The sequence below is a fragment of the Trichechus manatus genome, unplaced genomic scaffold, assembly GCF_000243295.1.
Source record: "Trichechus manatus latirostris isolate Lorelei unplaced genomic scaffold, TriManLat1.0 scaffold00020, whole genome shotgun sequence".
NCBI lineage: Eukaryota > Metazoa > Chordata > Mammalia > Sirenia > Trichechidae > Trichechus > Trichechus manatus.
Window position 1 is genome coordinate 5,524,250 of NW_004443956.1, and position 14,480 is coordinate 5,538,729.

General features: G+C 42.7%; 1 protein-coding gene across 1 annotated transcript in view; it reads left to right on the plus strand.

Moving 5' to 3' along the window:
• The window catches only part of EIF4E3 (eukaryotic translation initiation factor 4E family member 3), a 50,864-nt gene that overhangs the window by 13,428 nt on the left and 22,956 nt on the right, over positions 1 to 14,480 (plus strand). The window contains exon 2 of the mRNA XM_023727922.1: positions 8,069 to 8,141. The gene's annotated coding sequence lies outside the window, so the exon portion shown is untranslated. The remainder of the gene's footprint in view (positions 1 to 8,068; positions 8,142 to 14,480) is intronic.

Genomic DNA, 14,480 nt, shown 5'->3' on the forward strand with positions numbered 1-14,480 from the left:
TGGTAATAGGGAACCCAAGGTCGAGAAAGGACAGTGTTGATGTGTCATGGGGTTGTTAACCAATGTCATGAAACAATATGTGTACTAACTGTTCAGTGAGGACCTATTTGTTCTGTAAACCTTCATCTAAATTACAATAACAAAAAAAAATTTAAAAAAGAAAAGAAAAGTGGTAAGACTGCACCCTGTGAAAGGCAGAAAACTTGCGAGACCCGGAAAAACAAAGCAGTCCTGTCAAGTTCCTGCTCTCACAAGTTTCACTCTACTTAGATATATCGTACCACATAAAGTTTTAAACTTTGTTTCCCACTTTAACTCATTAATATTAACTACCATTCACTGCTGTGTGCCAGGCACTGTATTGAATGCTGGATATAATCACCAACAAAACCCTCACACTATTGAAGTAGGTCATATTAGCAGCATTTTACAGATGAGAAAATTGAGGCCCAGAGAAGTTAAGTAACTTGCCTGAGGTCACGCAGCTAATATAGAAATGAATCAGGATTTGAATTAAGGACTATGTGACACCAAGTACTGGTGCCCTAACCCCGATGAACACTGCTTCGCAGTGAATATGAACAGTGGGTGGGACATAACTCTCCCATATCTCGTATCCTAAAATAGTGGAGCTGGACAGGACTTGAAAGGTAATCTGGAATTTCACAAATAAGGACACTGAGCTTCAGTTTCATGAGAGATAATTGAGCTAAGGACTCCCTGCTCAAAATTTGCAGAGAAAAGCAGAGAGTTCTGAAAACCCATATTTAAGTCCCTTGATGGGATTGTGCTTCACATTCAATGATAACCCCCTCTTGATCATCTCTTTCTGGGTGATGACAGAAATGCATTTGTGAGAGTAGTGATTTTTGCATTTTTCTTATGATGCTGTGGTTCATTAGCTTTTCCTTCCTGAGTTGTTAGCATTTCCTGGAGTGCCTTGATTTCGGTAACTTCAGGCCAGCACTTCTCAACCTATGATGCTTCTTCCAGTCACTTGGGATTTGTTCAACTGATTGTGACTCAGCAGGGACAGGGCATGAGACTCTGCATCTCTAGCAAGCTCCCAGGTGGTGCTCTGGTTGATAGATCACACTTTGAGTGGCAAGGATATAGGCTGAGTTTGAGGAAACCTTTTCAGCCCACCACCCCCCACCCTAGGTATAAAAAGCATTTCCAGGTACCCAGGTGCTTGGTAAGGGGTGCTAAGACCTGCTAAGAGCTAACCAGGTAATGGTATTTACAGAGCTCTCTGTCCCCGTGAACGTTATTAATGAACTTATACTGCAGCATCCGTATCTGTAAGGGTAGGTTTAATGGGGAAGACATATTTGGATTCCTGGAAAGTCTGAATTAAGGACTGTAAGCTGCAGGAGAGTTGGAACCATGCTTGGCACAAAGCTGTGCTCATGGTGCCAAGCAGAGTTATCCGTCATACAGTAAGTGGTGGGTTTAGACGAGTGACTAAGGGCAAGATTGTCAGGCAACCTTTGGTTCAAGTCCCAGCTCTGCCACTAACCAGCTGTGTATCTTTGGGCGGGTTACCTAATTTCTCTCTGCCTTAGTTTGCATGTCCGCAAAGTGGGTAGGAACTACCACCGTGTGTCTGTCAGTTTGTTGTACTGTAGTGGCTTGCATGTTGCTGTGATGCTGGAAGCTTTGCCACTGGTATTTCATACCAGCAGGGTCACCCTTAGTGGACAGGTTTCAGCGAAGCTTCCAGACTAAGACAGACCAGGAAGAAGGACCTGGCAGTCTACTTCTGAAAAACTGGCCATGGTGTTTTAATGAGGATGAAATGAGATGATGCATGCAAATAGCATATGATATGCAGTCTTTTCAATGATTGGGAGTCCAGTAAGTATTTTTTGAAGAAGAGAATAAAATGCTTTCAACCATTTCAGACTTAAATTAAGCTAAAAACATTTTATCTTATAGAGACTCTCAGGGACCTGCTTTAATGATTAGATGGTTTGTGATAAACATATTAAATTTTTACATGTCAGTGGTGCTTAGGTGCTTGGAAACTACTTAAGTAAAACAGTTGGTCCAATCTTATTGGACTTTCTTCCTACTCCTAACTCCCCAAATGAAAAGGAATTTTAACCAATTTTACATAAAAACTCTTAAGATGTATTTGCTGTTACTCTGTTAATGAGTTGGAGACACACAGGAGTAACGTAAAACTGGAGTTGGGCGTTTTGGTCTTACGTAACATAAACAGCTCCCCTGATACCTTCACACGAATCATCTCCTTGGCCGACCTCCAAGGCTCCCTTCTCACTTCTTCCATACTCATCGCAGATTCTGGATGAGTCTAAGAGGAAGCAATTCTCAGTGTAGCTGTGGCGTTACACCCAAAGTGTGTCCAGTTGACTTTTTCTGAGGACAGGGATGGAAGTTTCTCAGCTCTGCATGTAACCCACACAGACTTTTTGTGGTCCCTCCTCTCTGCCCCACATGTTAGAAAACGTGCTTAGTAGTCTCTTAGTTCTATGGCTTTCTCCTTGGCATCCTGTTCTTCAGCTCATCTTGATGATGATGATGAAGACGACGCTGATGACGAGGACAGTAGCAATTGCTTATTAAATGCCAGATGCTATTATATGAAATGCTTATGTTGCATTCATTCATGTAGTCCAAGTAGCAAAGCAATGAGGTAGAGACCACATTTCTAGAGAGGAAGCTGGAGGTCAGAGAGGTGAAGCTGAGGGTCAGAGAGGGTCACACTGCCACACAGCTGGTAGGGGGCAGAGCTGGAATTCAGACGCAGATCTGTTGATTCTAAAGCCCATGCACTTAACCCCTATAGCTTCCTGCCTCCTCTGTGGCTCTTGTTTGGTACATTATCTTCCTCCCATTCCCTGTCCCAGAAAATGATGACCTGTGGACATGTTCTTCCTGAATTATGGTGCTTGTATCACGTTTTGGAATATCATTATTGCCTTGGCTTCTGGCTACATCAAACCCTTTCCTGTATATCTGCTTTTGCTTCCCTCCCAACGTTTGTAGCTAGATGGATGATGGTGGAGGAAAGAATGATAAGCAGGAGCGAGGAGTGGGCTAAGTAGGGAGTAGATAATTAGATTAATGTATTCTAAGAAGGGGTGAGAAAAAGATTTGCCATAACAGATGCTGTATGTGACCACCCATACTGAGAATGACTGCTTGATTTTTACTGAGAGGCAACCTAGATCAAGAGGAAGATCATGGGCATCAGAGCCAGACACACCACATTCGCCACTTAAAAAAAGTCTTGCTGAGCCTCAGTTTCCTAATCTGTGAAGTGGGGATGATGATAACAGCTTGGCAGCATGGCTGTAAGGATTAGAGACAATATGTGCAAAACCCTTTCATGTAATACGTGTTCAATAGAAGGAAGCCATTATTACATTAGTTTTATTAAATTGGAGTGGAGACTCCTGGTGGAACAATTCAGGCTCCTTTACCTGATCCATATAGTGGCATTTATTGTTCCATTGGTCTGTGCTGGGCTCTAGCTGTATACTGTGGGAGGACGACATACAACTCAGAGAATGTGAAAGTAGGCCCTGATGTCTTTCCTTGGTTCTGTGTTTTTCCACAGCTCTAGGCATGGTCATAATCAACGTGTATATTCATCTTTCAGCTCTCTGTCTCACCTCCTCCCTCCCAGGCAAATACAAGAGCATCTAAACATTGTTCCAAGGAGCCCTGGTGGCGCAACAGTTAAGCGCTGCACTGCTAACCGAATGCTTTGCAATTCAAAGCCACCCCGTGTGTCTGCGGGAAAAAGACCTGGTGATCCGCTCCCTTAAAGATTACAGCCTAAAAAACCCTACTCTGTCACATGGGGTCGCCATGGGTCAGCATCAACTGGATGGCACCCAACAATAACATCACAGCGTTGTTCTTTGCCTTCAGGAGCCTGGGGAATTCAGAGGACAGGGGTACCAGTCCTAGAATATAAATTCCACAGGGGCAAGGGCCTTGTCTAGAATGATCACTGCTGTATCCCCAACAGTTAGAAGAGGTGTGTGTCAATCTTTGCTGTTTAAATAAGTTATAAATCCTCTGAGACTGTTTGTTACACGTCTAAGGCAGGCTTTTGCAGCCTCAGCACTACTGACATTTTGGACTGGATAATTCTTTGGTGTGGGGGGCTGTCCTATGCACTATAGAATGTTTACTAGCATCCCTGGCCTCTACTCTGCCAGCACTCTGCCAGTAGCATCCCTCCAGTTGTGATAGCAAAAAAATGTCCCTAGACATTGCTAAGTGTCCCCTGGGGGGCACCATCACCCCCCAGGTCTGCAGAGAGAGGGTTTTGGGGGTTAGGGTACTGTGGCCAGGTTTAGGTTTGTAATATGAGTAAAGTAAAATGATTCTTTGAAGATACGAGAATGTTCTGTTTTATATATATGATACCAGTACCAGTGTTTTCTTTCACTGAAGTCAGTTAACAAACATTTACCTTACAGTTGCTGCAAGTATCTGTCAGAGTAACGGGAAAGAGGGTGAGGTCCCACGGCTGCCCCAGCTGCAGCTTTGCCACCAGCCAGCCTGCACTGCTACTTTAAGAAAGAGTCTCAGTAGATGGTTCAACTTTGAATCAGCAAGTCCAGTACAAACTGACCTGTTTACAAGGCAGATAATTAAAAAAAAAAAAAAAGTCTTGGCTTGTCTGCCCTTTTAAAATTGATGGCTGCTGATGTAGCTCACATTTGTTTGTTAAGTCTGAGTTCAGGGACGAGGTTTGGGCGTATCGGTGTTTTTCAGTCATTGTTGGAATCGATTTGGCTGACAGAGGAAGGCCATACCCTCCGTACTCTGCCCAAGCCAACCACTGGCCATCATCAGTAGTTCTGATGGTGTTGATGTGTTACTTTGAAACCTGCACATTCAAAAAACCATCTAGAAGCTGGAAGGAACCTTTAAGGTCACAGAGTCCAGCCTCCTCCATTAAGAAATGAGGAAACTGAGTTTCCATGGGACCCAACATATTTCCTTTCAACCCCCAAGGCATCAGCATCATAAGGTGTTACTCCACCAAAATGAAGCTGTTCTCGGGAGTTATCCTGTCATTGGGAAGACCATATGGATTGTTTCCTCTAAGAAAGTCGTATGGACACAATTATGTATTAAAAATGGGATTCACCAAGATGGTGGCTGTGATGAGAACAACGCACCAGCAGTCAAGTGTATATATGACTTGACTAGGAGCTCAGCGGTGAGAGGTGAAGAGCAGGACCTCTCAGCCAGGTCGTCTGTGTTTAAATCACACTTCTGTGGCTTTGGGCAAGTTACCAAACCACTCTTAGCCCCAGCTTGCTCACCTGTAAAGTGGTGAAAAATAATATTAATAGCTGCCTAGGTCAAGTTGCAAACATTCGATGCTGTAATAGAGGCAAATGTTTAGCCCACTAGCAAGTGTTCAAAACATACATATTAGCTCTTGATGTTGTTGTCATATGCTAATAACCAATTCCTAGTTGTTTTATCATAGAGCTGTTCTTGGGCTCTGGAAACTAGATTTCTTCAAAAAACTTGAACAGTAGAACTAAGGGAAACTAAATGACTTTGTACGATTGTCTTCTGCGCTAGAAAATGAGTAAAAGACCAGTGTACGGAGCCTGAGGCAATAAAAAAGGGCAAATGTTTATCAATGATTTTTTTTTTCTGAGTTAAATGGTATTATCTTCTTATTGTATTTGGTTAAACCAGCATAGTGCTGTGTGAGGTAAATATTCAAATTATACCCTGAAGTGAATGAAGCTTAAAGCATTAGTTTACAACTGAAATACACAGCTTTAAAAATGAAAAAAAAAAGCAAAGTACATTTTCTCACTTTGTTCTCTAAACCCCTAGGGCTAGGGAAGGGGCCCTATAAATGCTCTCCTATGTGCTTTGGAGGGCTCCAGAGATGGATTTATTGAGCACATTTTCGCCGAGAGACCAGATAAACTTTTCAAAGGAAGAAAAGCTAGTATTGAAGGAGATCAATTAAAAACAGTAGATATTTTTCCTGTGAAACTCTATTCAGAAAAAAAAATTTTTTAGTTCTTTTCTCCATCTTTATATTTTAAGCAAAAAAAGGCACAAAATTGCACAAAATAGCAAATTAATATTTATCCCAGTCAATACTTAAGTAACCGAAAGCCCAGTCGGTCATATAGACAGATGCCTTTCCTCACGGTCCAGGCCCTGTCATTAGCAAAGGTGTGGATTGAATGCCTCACTCTTAACTATACTGTTCAACCTAGTTATTTTAGGCTTCAAGTCTGGCAACAAAATACAATCATGGTGGTTATTATGGATTTGCTTTTTTAAAAAAAAAGTTAAGCAAATTTGTAAACAACTAGAGAAGAGTTGTAAACCCAGTGCTTTAAATTAGATTCATCAGACTTGACCTGCCCTGTGGGGGATCCCTTGTTTGCACCCAGACTAGTCCATAGTTGTGCTTCCTTAGTGACTGCCAAAGGTCACTGTGTTTAAAAAAAAAACATTGCCGTTGAGTCGATTCCAACTCATAGCAACCCTAGAGGACAAAGTAGAACTGCCACGTAGGGTTTCCAAGGCTGTAAATCTTTACAAAGCAGACTGCCACATCTCTCTTCTGCTGAGCCGCTGGTGGGTTCAAACCGTCCACCTTTTGGTTTGCAGCTGAGTGCTTAACCCACTGCGCCACCAGGGCTCCTCTCCATAAAGATTACAGCCTAGAAAATCTTATGGCGGCAGTTCTACTCTGTTCTACAGGGTCGCTATGAGTTGGAATGGACTCCACGGCAACTGGTTTGGTTTGTTTTTTTTTTAGTGACGTCCACACAATGGAGCTATATTCAGAAATGCATTTTTAATATTCAGTTCAACACTTAGGAGGGTTCAGTGGTACATAGCTCAGGAATGAATGTAGCTTGTAGAGCCCTGCCACTCTGCCCCATGCCTGCCCTCACCCACACCGGTGCATGGCCCTTTGCTGGGCCTTCCTCTCTACTTCCAACACATGTGAGTTTTGTGCACATCTCTAGTGTGCAACATCTTAAATACTGTCCAGCAAATGTCTTGAGGGTCTCTGGGGACTGTGCCTCTGGCGGTAGTGGCTGGTGTGGATTTCAGATTCTAGAAGGTCAGCTGTGAGCCAGTGTCCTTGATTCTCTCAACAAGCCTCTTATTTCACCTAGCCATTGGAGCATTATTTGTGTGGTGGATTATAATCTTAGGCCTGATGTAACTGGACCCCAATGTTTTTTAGCAGGAGCTGCTAATTCAGTACTGGGAGAAAGAAAAGGGGACGGGAATTGGAAGTCTTAACTGCTAAGGATTAATGTAAAAGCACAGAATTTTACCCCCATTCCCAGGAAATGGTAAAGCCATTTCTATTGCATGGTTTTTTCTGGTGAATAAACCTGTAGTATGTTGCCATCTAGTGGAACATAGAGCAAAGTAAAGATTAAGGTATTCTGACCACAAGGTTCAGTAGAGCTAATTAAATCAGCTGGAGAAAATTACTGAAAGCATTTCTAAGGCAGGTGTTTTGGAAACGTGTGTGAATTCAGATGAAGTAAAGTCGACTTTAGTAATAATGTTTTCTTAAAGTAAACAAAAGGCCACTCTATTTCTCAAGGGCTCGTGGATGTTTACCGACAGGAAAGTAAAAGTAGATGGTCCCTTGGTTTTTTTCAAACGTATAACCAGGTCAGGACACTGAGTTTTCATTGTCATCTGTACTAAAGGGACAGTTTCTTATTTAAAGTCCTAGGCAGAGTGCTTGGTTATTACAAGATTATTTTAGTATGTTATAAAATGTGATTTTAAGGTTTCCAATACCTATGTTACATTCTTTTCCTTTTTTTTTTTTTTTTTTTTGATTAAATTCCCACAGAATAAATATACCTGTTTTTAAAAGAAGCAAAGATACTTCACAAAGTTAGGAATTTCACATTTTAAATTCTAAATAGCACCTTAGAAGTGTCCAGTTCCATGATCTTAGACTTGGTTTTTATTAAGACCTCCAAAATTATATTGAGGAATATTTTGTCCACATTGCCTACTCATTGTTGTATTTGTTCTTTTGCTTACGTTTGCTTAGATCACTCCCTGGTGCCACAGCAGCTGAGTGTGCATCAAATCTGAAGAAAATCTACACGGTGCAAACAGTACAGGTAAGATTAAGAAAAGCAGTATGCTGGGTTAACATGGTACGTGTTGGACACTTAATCATGCAGCTTAAAAACTGCCACTGTGCTTCTGGCTCGTGCCCCAGATTCTGCTCAGGCGTTGGCTCCCAGCTTCATTATGGCCAGCTGCCTTCCATGAAGTCCACCCCAGCGGCCAGCCAGGCACACCTGCTAAGCTTTTACCCACCACCTAAACCTCTTGTAGACCCACAGGAGAAGCAGACTATGGGGGTGGTTAAGAACGAAGGTTTTGAGACATCTATCAGTATCCTTGTTCAAACTCCAGCTGTGCCACTCCGTCTCTGGGCCTCAGTTTCCCATCTGTGAGAGGCAGTGGCACTGACCCGACAGGGTTATTGAAGGTTAAGGATCACGTAGGGAGAGCAGGATAGTGTTGAGCACAAAAACAGAGGGTTTCAGCCCAGTGTCCTACTTCATGTTCCACTTCCATCATCCTAAGCTGAACAAGTATCAATCACTGTAATTTCTATAAAGTTGGTATAGTAATAGCACCTGCCTCCATGAGTTGCTGTGAGGATTGAATAGGATAATGTTTAGCTTATTGATAACACTTAGCAATATGCTTAATACATAGCATATTGTCAAATATAAGCTCTTAGTTCTATTAGTTCTTTCTCTGCAACTCTTAGAGTGAAAATTAAAAAATAACTGATCTATTTAGTTGATCACATTTGTGTTTTCTTTAAAAGCAAATTCAATCAAATTTATCCCCTCTTCCACTTAAATACTTTGTTACAGAAGGAATAAGGCTTTGGGAGTTGTTTCCTAGTTGCATTAACCATATTTCCTGAATTTTCTAGAAGGGCAAGATATCAAATAGTTTTCCTGTTGTGCCCCTAAATCCTTAAATGTCTTAGAAATTCCAGTGGATTGACATCTAGATCATGTGTTGTAGGCAGCCTCTCACATGCAGTAGTACAAAAATCCTTTTTCAGACTGTGGCCCTAATACTTGGTTCAGAAAATTCGGTGTTTCATAGTTATGCATCCCAGGAATCTGATTTTAAACATTTGTAAGGTGCTATGCATGGCTCTTGAGGGCAGTAAACCAGTGTAAAGACAGTCACCACCACAGGACTTTTCTGATTTAGTTGGGAGAATGACATAAATATGTGGAAAGCAAAATAACAGTGCAGTTATGAATAACCATTCAGTGCCCAAGTACAAGCTGTGCCACAAGGCAGTGCGTGGGCCACTGCCCGGAGAGACGAGTGTTCTCAGAGTCTGGGAACACTCCCTCTTGTGCCTCTTTTGTGACTTTAAGGACTTTTGTAACCTCTTCCCAGCAGTCATTTTACAGACCTTAGAGTGCTTGATTTTAAGGTCTGCCCTCATGTGAAAGCTCTTAGATCCTATTGATGTTTTGAGGTACCCATTAGCCTTTCTGCCTTGTAATGACCCTGTTCACCACAGAGGATCATCAGAGCTGTGCGTGGAGGCCAGGGAAGACTCTGGTAAAGGCAGATTAAGGGGTTGGTTTGGTTTCCCTGACACTCCATGATAATGCAGAGCATTTGGTTTAGCCTTTGGATCCAGCATCACACTAGACGGCCTTCGGGGACCAATTTAAAGTACCCAGGTTGGCACATACTAGAAGATCCTTTTTTTTTTTAACAAGTATACTTTATTGTGGTATAATTTATATACAGTCAATGCAGATTTCCTAAGTGTATCGTTTGATAAAAATTGACTAATGGATACACCCATGTAACCATCGCCCGATCAAGATAAAAAACATTTCCATCTCCCCAGAAAGTTCCCTCATACCCCTTTCCCATCAGTCCGCCTCCTTTTGAAGCAACGCTTGTTCTGATTTATGCACCATGGGTTAGTTTTGTGTATTATTTGACTTCCTATAAGTAGAGTCGCACCATACTAAGCTCTTTTGTGTTTGGTTCCCTTCACTCAGTAAGTATCGAAGAAGTGAATGGATGAACGAGGAGTTCAGAAATCAGCCCCTTTCCTGGGTCACAGCAGACTGCTTGCCTCATGCATTGTCAGCGGGGGTGCAGATTGGTTCTCAGTAGGGCAAAAAAGATCTTATTCTTTGTATAAAGTGTAAACATACAGTACAGTACATAAACAGATACACAGTGTCTCACTGATATTAAAATTTCATGGGGGATGATTAGGAAAGAAAGTCTAAAAAGACTCCTTTGGGGCTGGGCGGAGGGCACGATAATGACAAAAGATTGAGAAGCACTGGTCTGAGTGACGAGGAAGCCTTCCTGCCTCTGATGTCGCTGTCCTCCTCAGTTTCCTCATTTGTAAAATTGAGAGAATAATGGTGACTACTTCCTAAGACTGACCAGTTACCAGTCACTGTCGAGCTACCCCATGTGTGTCAGAGTAGAATAGTGCTCCATAGGCTTTCAGTGGCTGAGTTTTCGGAAGTCAATTGCCAGGTCTTTCTTCAAAGGCACCTTTGGGTGAACTCGAACTGCCAGTCTTTTGGTTAGCAGCTGAGCGTGTTAACTATTTGTACCACCCAGGGTTGAAGGGAGGATTAAATGAGACCGTACATAGTTCTTAGTAGCACTTGCCACTTAATAAGCACTCAAATGTTGGCAGCTTTCAGTGAAGTGGTGGATTCTACCCTTTGGCCTCATCAGTTGACTGGCCAGGGTGTGGACTTTGGGGTAGTCACATTGCTTGGGTTTGTTTGTCTCCCCTATATGCCACTTACCAGCTTGGGCAAGTTATTCAGCCTCTCTATATGTCAATTTACTCATCTATAAAATGGGGATCATCATGAGACTGATTTTATCGTGGTGTTGTGAGAATGAAATGGGGCCATGAAGTAAAAAGCACATGGGCAGTGCCCAGAAATAATAATAAGCTCCTCTGCCCTCATTGCCTGCTTCTGTTGGGGCATCTTTTTGTACTTTCCTCAGTCACACTTTATATCAGAGAACTGTAGACCACTGCTTCTAGGCTCTTTATTCCAAGCAGTTATACCTGGGATTACACCACTGCTTGCCTCTCTACTATAGGGTTGGAACTGACTCAACGGCAACAGGTTTTAACACCTCTACCTACGAAAGCCTATTTAACTTATCAGTAACTTATGGGATTTCAGCCTCTGAAGATCCTTAATATCTTGTGGATACTCCCTAGTTATCTGAAAACTAACCTGAACACCAGTTTTAAAGTTATTGGAAGACCTGCTTGCTTTCTTCCACTGTCTTCTTATTCTGTAATGATACGCACTAAAAACAGACACAAAACGAAAAGCTGTCTTCCTAATCATGTCTGTATTTTCTTCCCCCGCATGTTTGGATGAAGTGTAAGAATCCGTGTTATTAATGATAGCTTTAGATAAAGACATAAAGTGGTTTTTTATACTTTCAGGCTCTTTGGCAAGTTGGAGACATTGTTGGGGGGTGAGGGAGGAATTGCTGGCCCTATTTTATTAGCTGGGGAAACTGCGGCTGAGAGGTTTCCATCCAGTGCAGACAGCCCATCATGCCATGTCTCTGGGTCTGGAACTTTCTCCCCACTTCCAGTTCAGTCGTCTTTCTTTCACTTCACCCTGACTGAGAAGAGGAGGTGCATGCTTCCACATGACCCGGTGACCCCTGCCAAGGACACTCTCATCTCGGCCAGCAATCATTCTTTCTGCTTGAAATTAAATTCATTTCCTAGTTTCTTGCCTTTCTTGGAAAATTCCGTTTTTCATCTTGGTTTGTTTTCTAAATGTTTATTGGTTTCCTTTTAGTCTTTTGTAAACGTTTGCAAATTTTCCACATTTTTCCCGTGTTTTTGCATCCTAATGGATGCAGTACAGAATAGAACATGGCTTCTGAACGAGCCTGATGTTACCTGAGAGAAGATGTAGAGCTACGAGCACGTGTGATTTGCAAGGGAAAGCTCCCTCGCCCCCAGTACCTTTCAGCCATGCCTGCCACAAGACTAAAAATTCCACTCTTCAAAGCTCATTTCTGCGCAGCATTCTGTCCCAAGCCACGTTACTCATGTTATCACCCTCAAGTTTTCCCCACACTGTGTCCCACTTGGACTGTGTTCTACCCAGCATTTTCCATAAATTGACTGACTTTTCGCTTAAATTTACTTGAAACCAAACTTTGTGTTTCTTCTGCAAATGGAAATCTGGTATCGTTTGTCATAAACGAAAGGTATTCAGGAAAATATAGACAAACTATTAAAAAAAATTAACAGAATGTTCCCCTATACTTGCTAAAATCATGTGCACTCTGTCTATGATACCAAGGCATCATCCCTTATCAAAAGGTGAAGCTGCCCGATTGTGGAGTTTGTGCTGTTCTAGGTCATTCAGTTAGGGCATCAGATTACCTTCCAAATCCATGGGATATGACAGCTGTTTGTTCCCCCCCACCCCCCAGAGGGAAAGGTATTGTAGGTCAGTATTGATAATGGAGGGGAGCAGTGGTGGTTCAGTGGTAGAATTCTGGCCTTGCATGCAGGAGACCTGGTCCAGTTCTTAGCCAGTGCACCTCAAGCACAGCCACAACCTATCTGTCAGCGGAGACTGGCATGTTGCTATGATGCTGAACAGGTTTCAGCAGAGATTCTAGACTAAGACAGACTGGGGAGAAAGGCCTGGCGATCTACTTCCAAAAATCAGCCAAAGAAAACCCAGTGGATCACAACAGTTCAATCCCATTGTGCGTGGGTTCACCATGAGTCGGGGGCGACTCCATGGCAGCTAACAGCAATACTGATAACGTAGTTTGGTGGAAAGATCCTGTGGGGGGAATGCAAGATTTAATCTTTCAAATGAAAAATTATTTAGTTACTTCAAATGTAACACTTGGTCTTTTCCCATTTAAGTCTCTTGCAGGGAAAATGGTTGGTCTCTTCCCCTTCTCCAAAGGAGCTGGCGCATGCAAAAATACACAGGTCCCACCTGGCCTTTGGCATTGGGCCCACCATCCATGGCCCTGCAGGTCATGAAGGCCCCTACTCTGGATACCTACATTCAGACCTCAGGCCTCTCTCTGTCTGCCGGCCTTTGAGCAATTTCCTGCTCCAACTTGGGGACCTAGGAAATGTTGGCTGCCTTCCTCACACCCACTGGAACGAGGGAGACTGTAAGGCTGTTGCAGGCCCACCAGCAGTAACCCCTCCTGCCTCCTGAGCTGTTCTCTGACCTGCTTACCATATTAGTCAGCACCAAGGAATGAGAAACCTTCTATAGGAGGCTTGTAGCCTCATGGTCTATGCCCAGGAAGCAGGGCACACATTGCCCTGCTTTCAGGGGAGCCTGTCTTCCATTCTGTCAGGATTTTAACCCCACACTTCTGTCACTCCGAGCTTTTAACTCCCCAATCAGAGCTTTATTTATTTATTTTTTAAATTAACTTTCTCCTGTGTTGTAGGAAATTGCTCTAACATTCTGTCCTTCCTCTTACCAACTGGATAATCAGTCCTCCAAACTTTGGCTCTCACTTTAGGTCAAGCCCTAAAATTCAAAGCAAAACCCATTTTTCTCTCTCAAGTACCTAGCTCTTCTTGCAAATCAAAAGATCTTTGCTTTCAGCCTGTTGTGTCTGCTGTGAGTTTAAAATATCCATTCAACTCTTCAGTTGCCTTCTCTGATCAGGCTCTTATCTGCCCTGCCTGTAAAGCCAGAAATACCATTGGTCCAGTGGGTGGGAAGCCCCAGACAACTAGAAATACCTAATGAGGGAAAATACTTCTGTTTAATATTTCAAACATACTCTCCTGCTACACATGCTACAACTCTAGAAGGAAATTCTGGATTTTTTTCTTTGGATGTGTATTTACTGTGTGGTATTGTTTTGTTGTTTTATAAAACAAAAGTATGACTTTGTTTCCTGTCAACACATGGCATCTTTTCTTCTCAAGTATTTTGAAGTATATTCTTTGGAGAGACGGTCCAAGATGGCAGCTTAGTGAAACACACCATGCCGTCCCCCTACAGCAAAGACCCAAGAAACCCAGTGAAACAGATATAGATGATAATCCTGGAAACCTGACTGTCAAAAAAGAAGGATGAAGAACTGGATCGAGCACTGACTGGAAGGAGAAACTGAATGAAAACAGTGAACGAGGAGAGTTATGGATTGGAGGTACTAGTCAGCTGGCCTGGTGCAGTATGGCCATCTTGAGACACAGTGAGCAGTGACCCTGGATGAGGAGCACTGCAAGGCAACTTCATGAAATTCCCAATAGGAGACAGAGAAACTGTGTAGACAAACCCGGAGTGAAGCAAGGTGAGCAGGACATGAACTGGATTTAAGGAGGGAAAGTACAGGAAGGCAAGCGAGAGTTCCAGGGATACTGGTGACCACAGAACAGG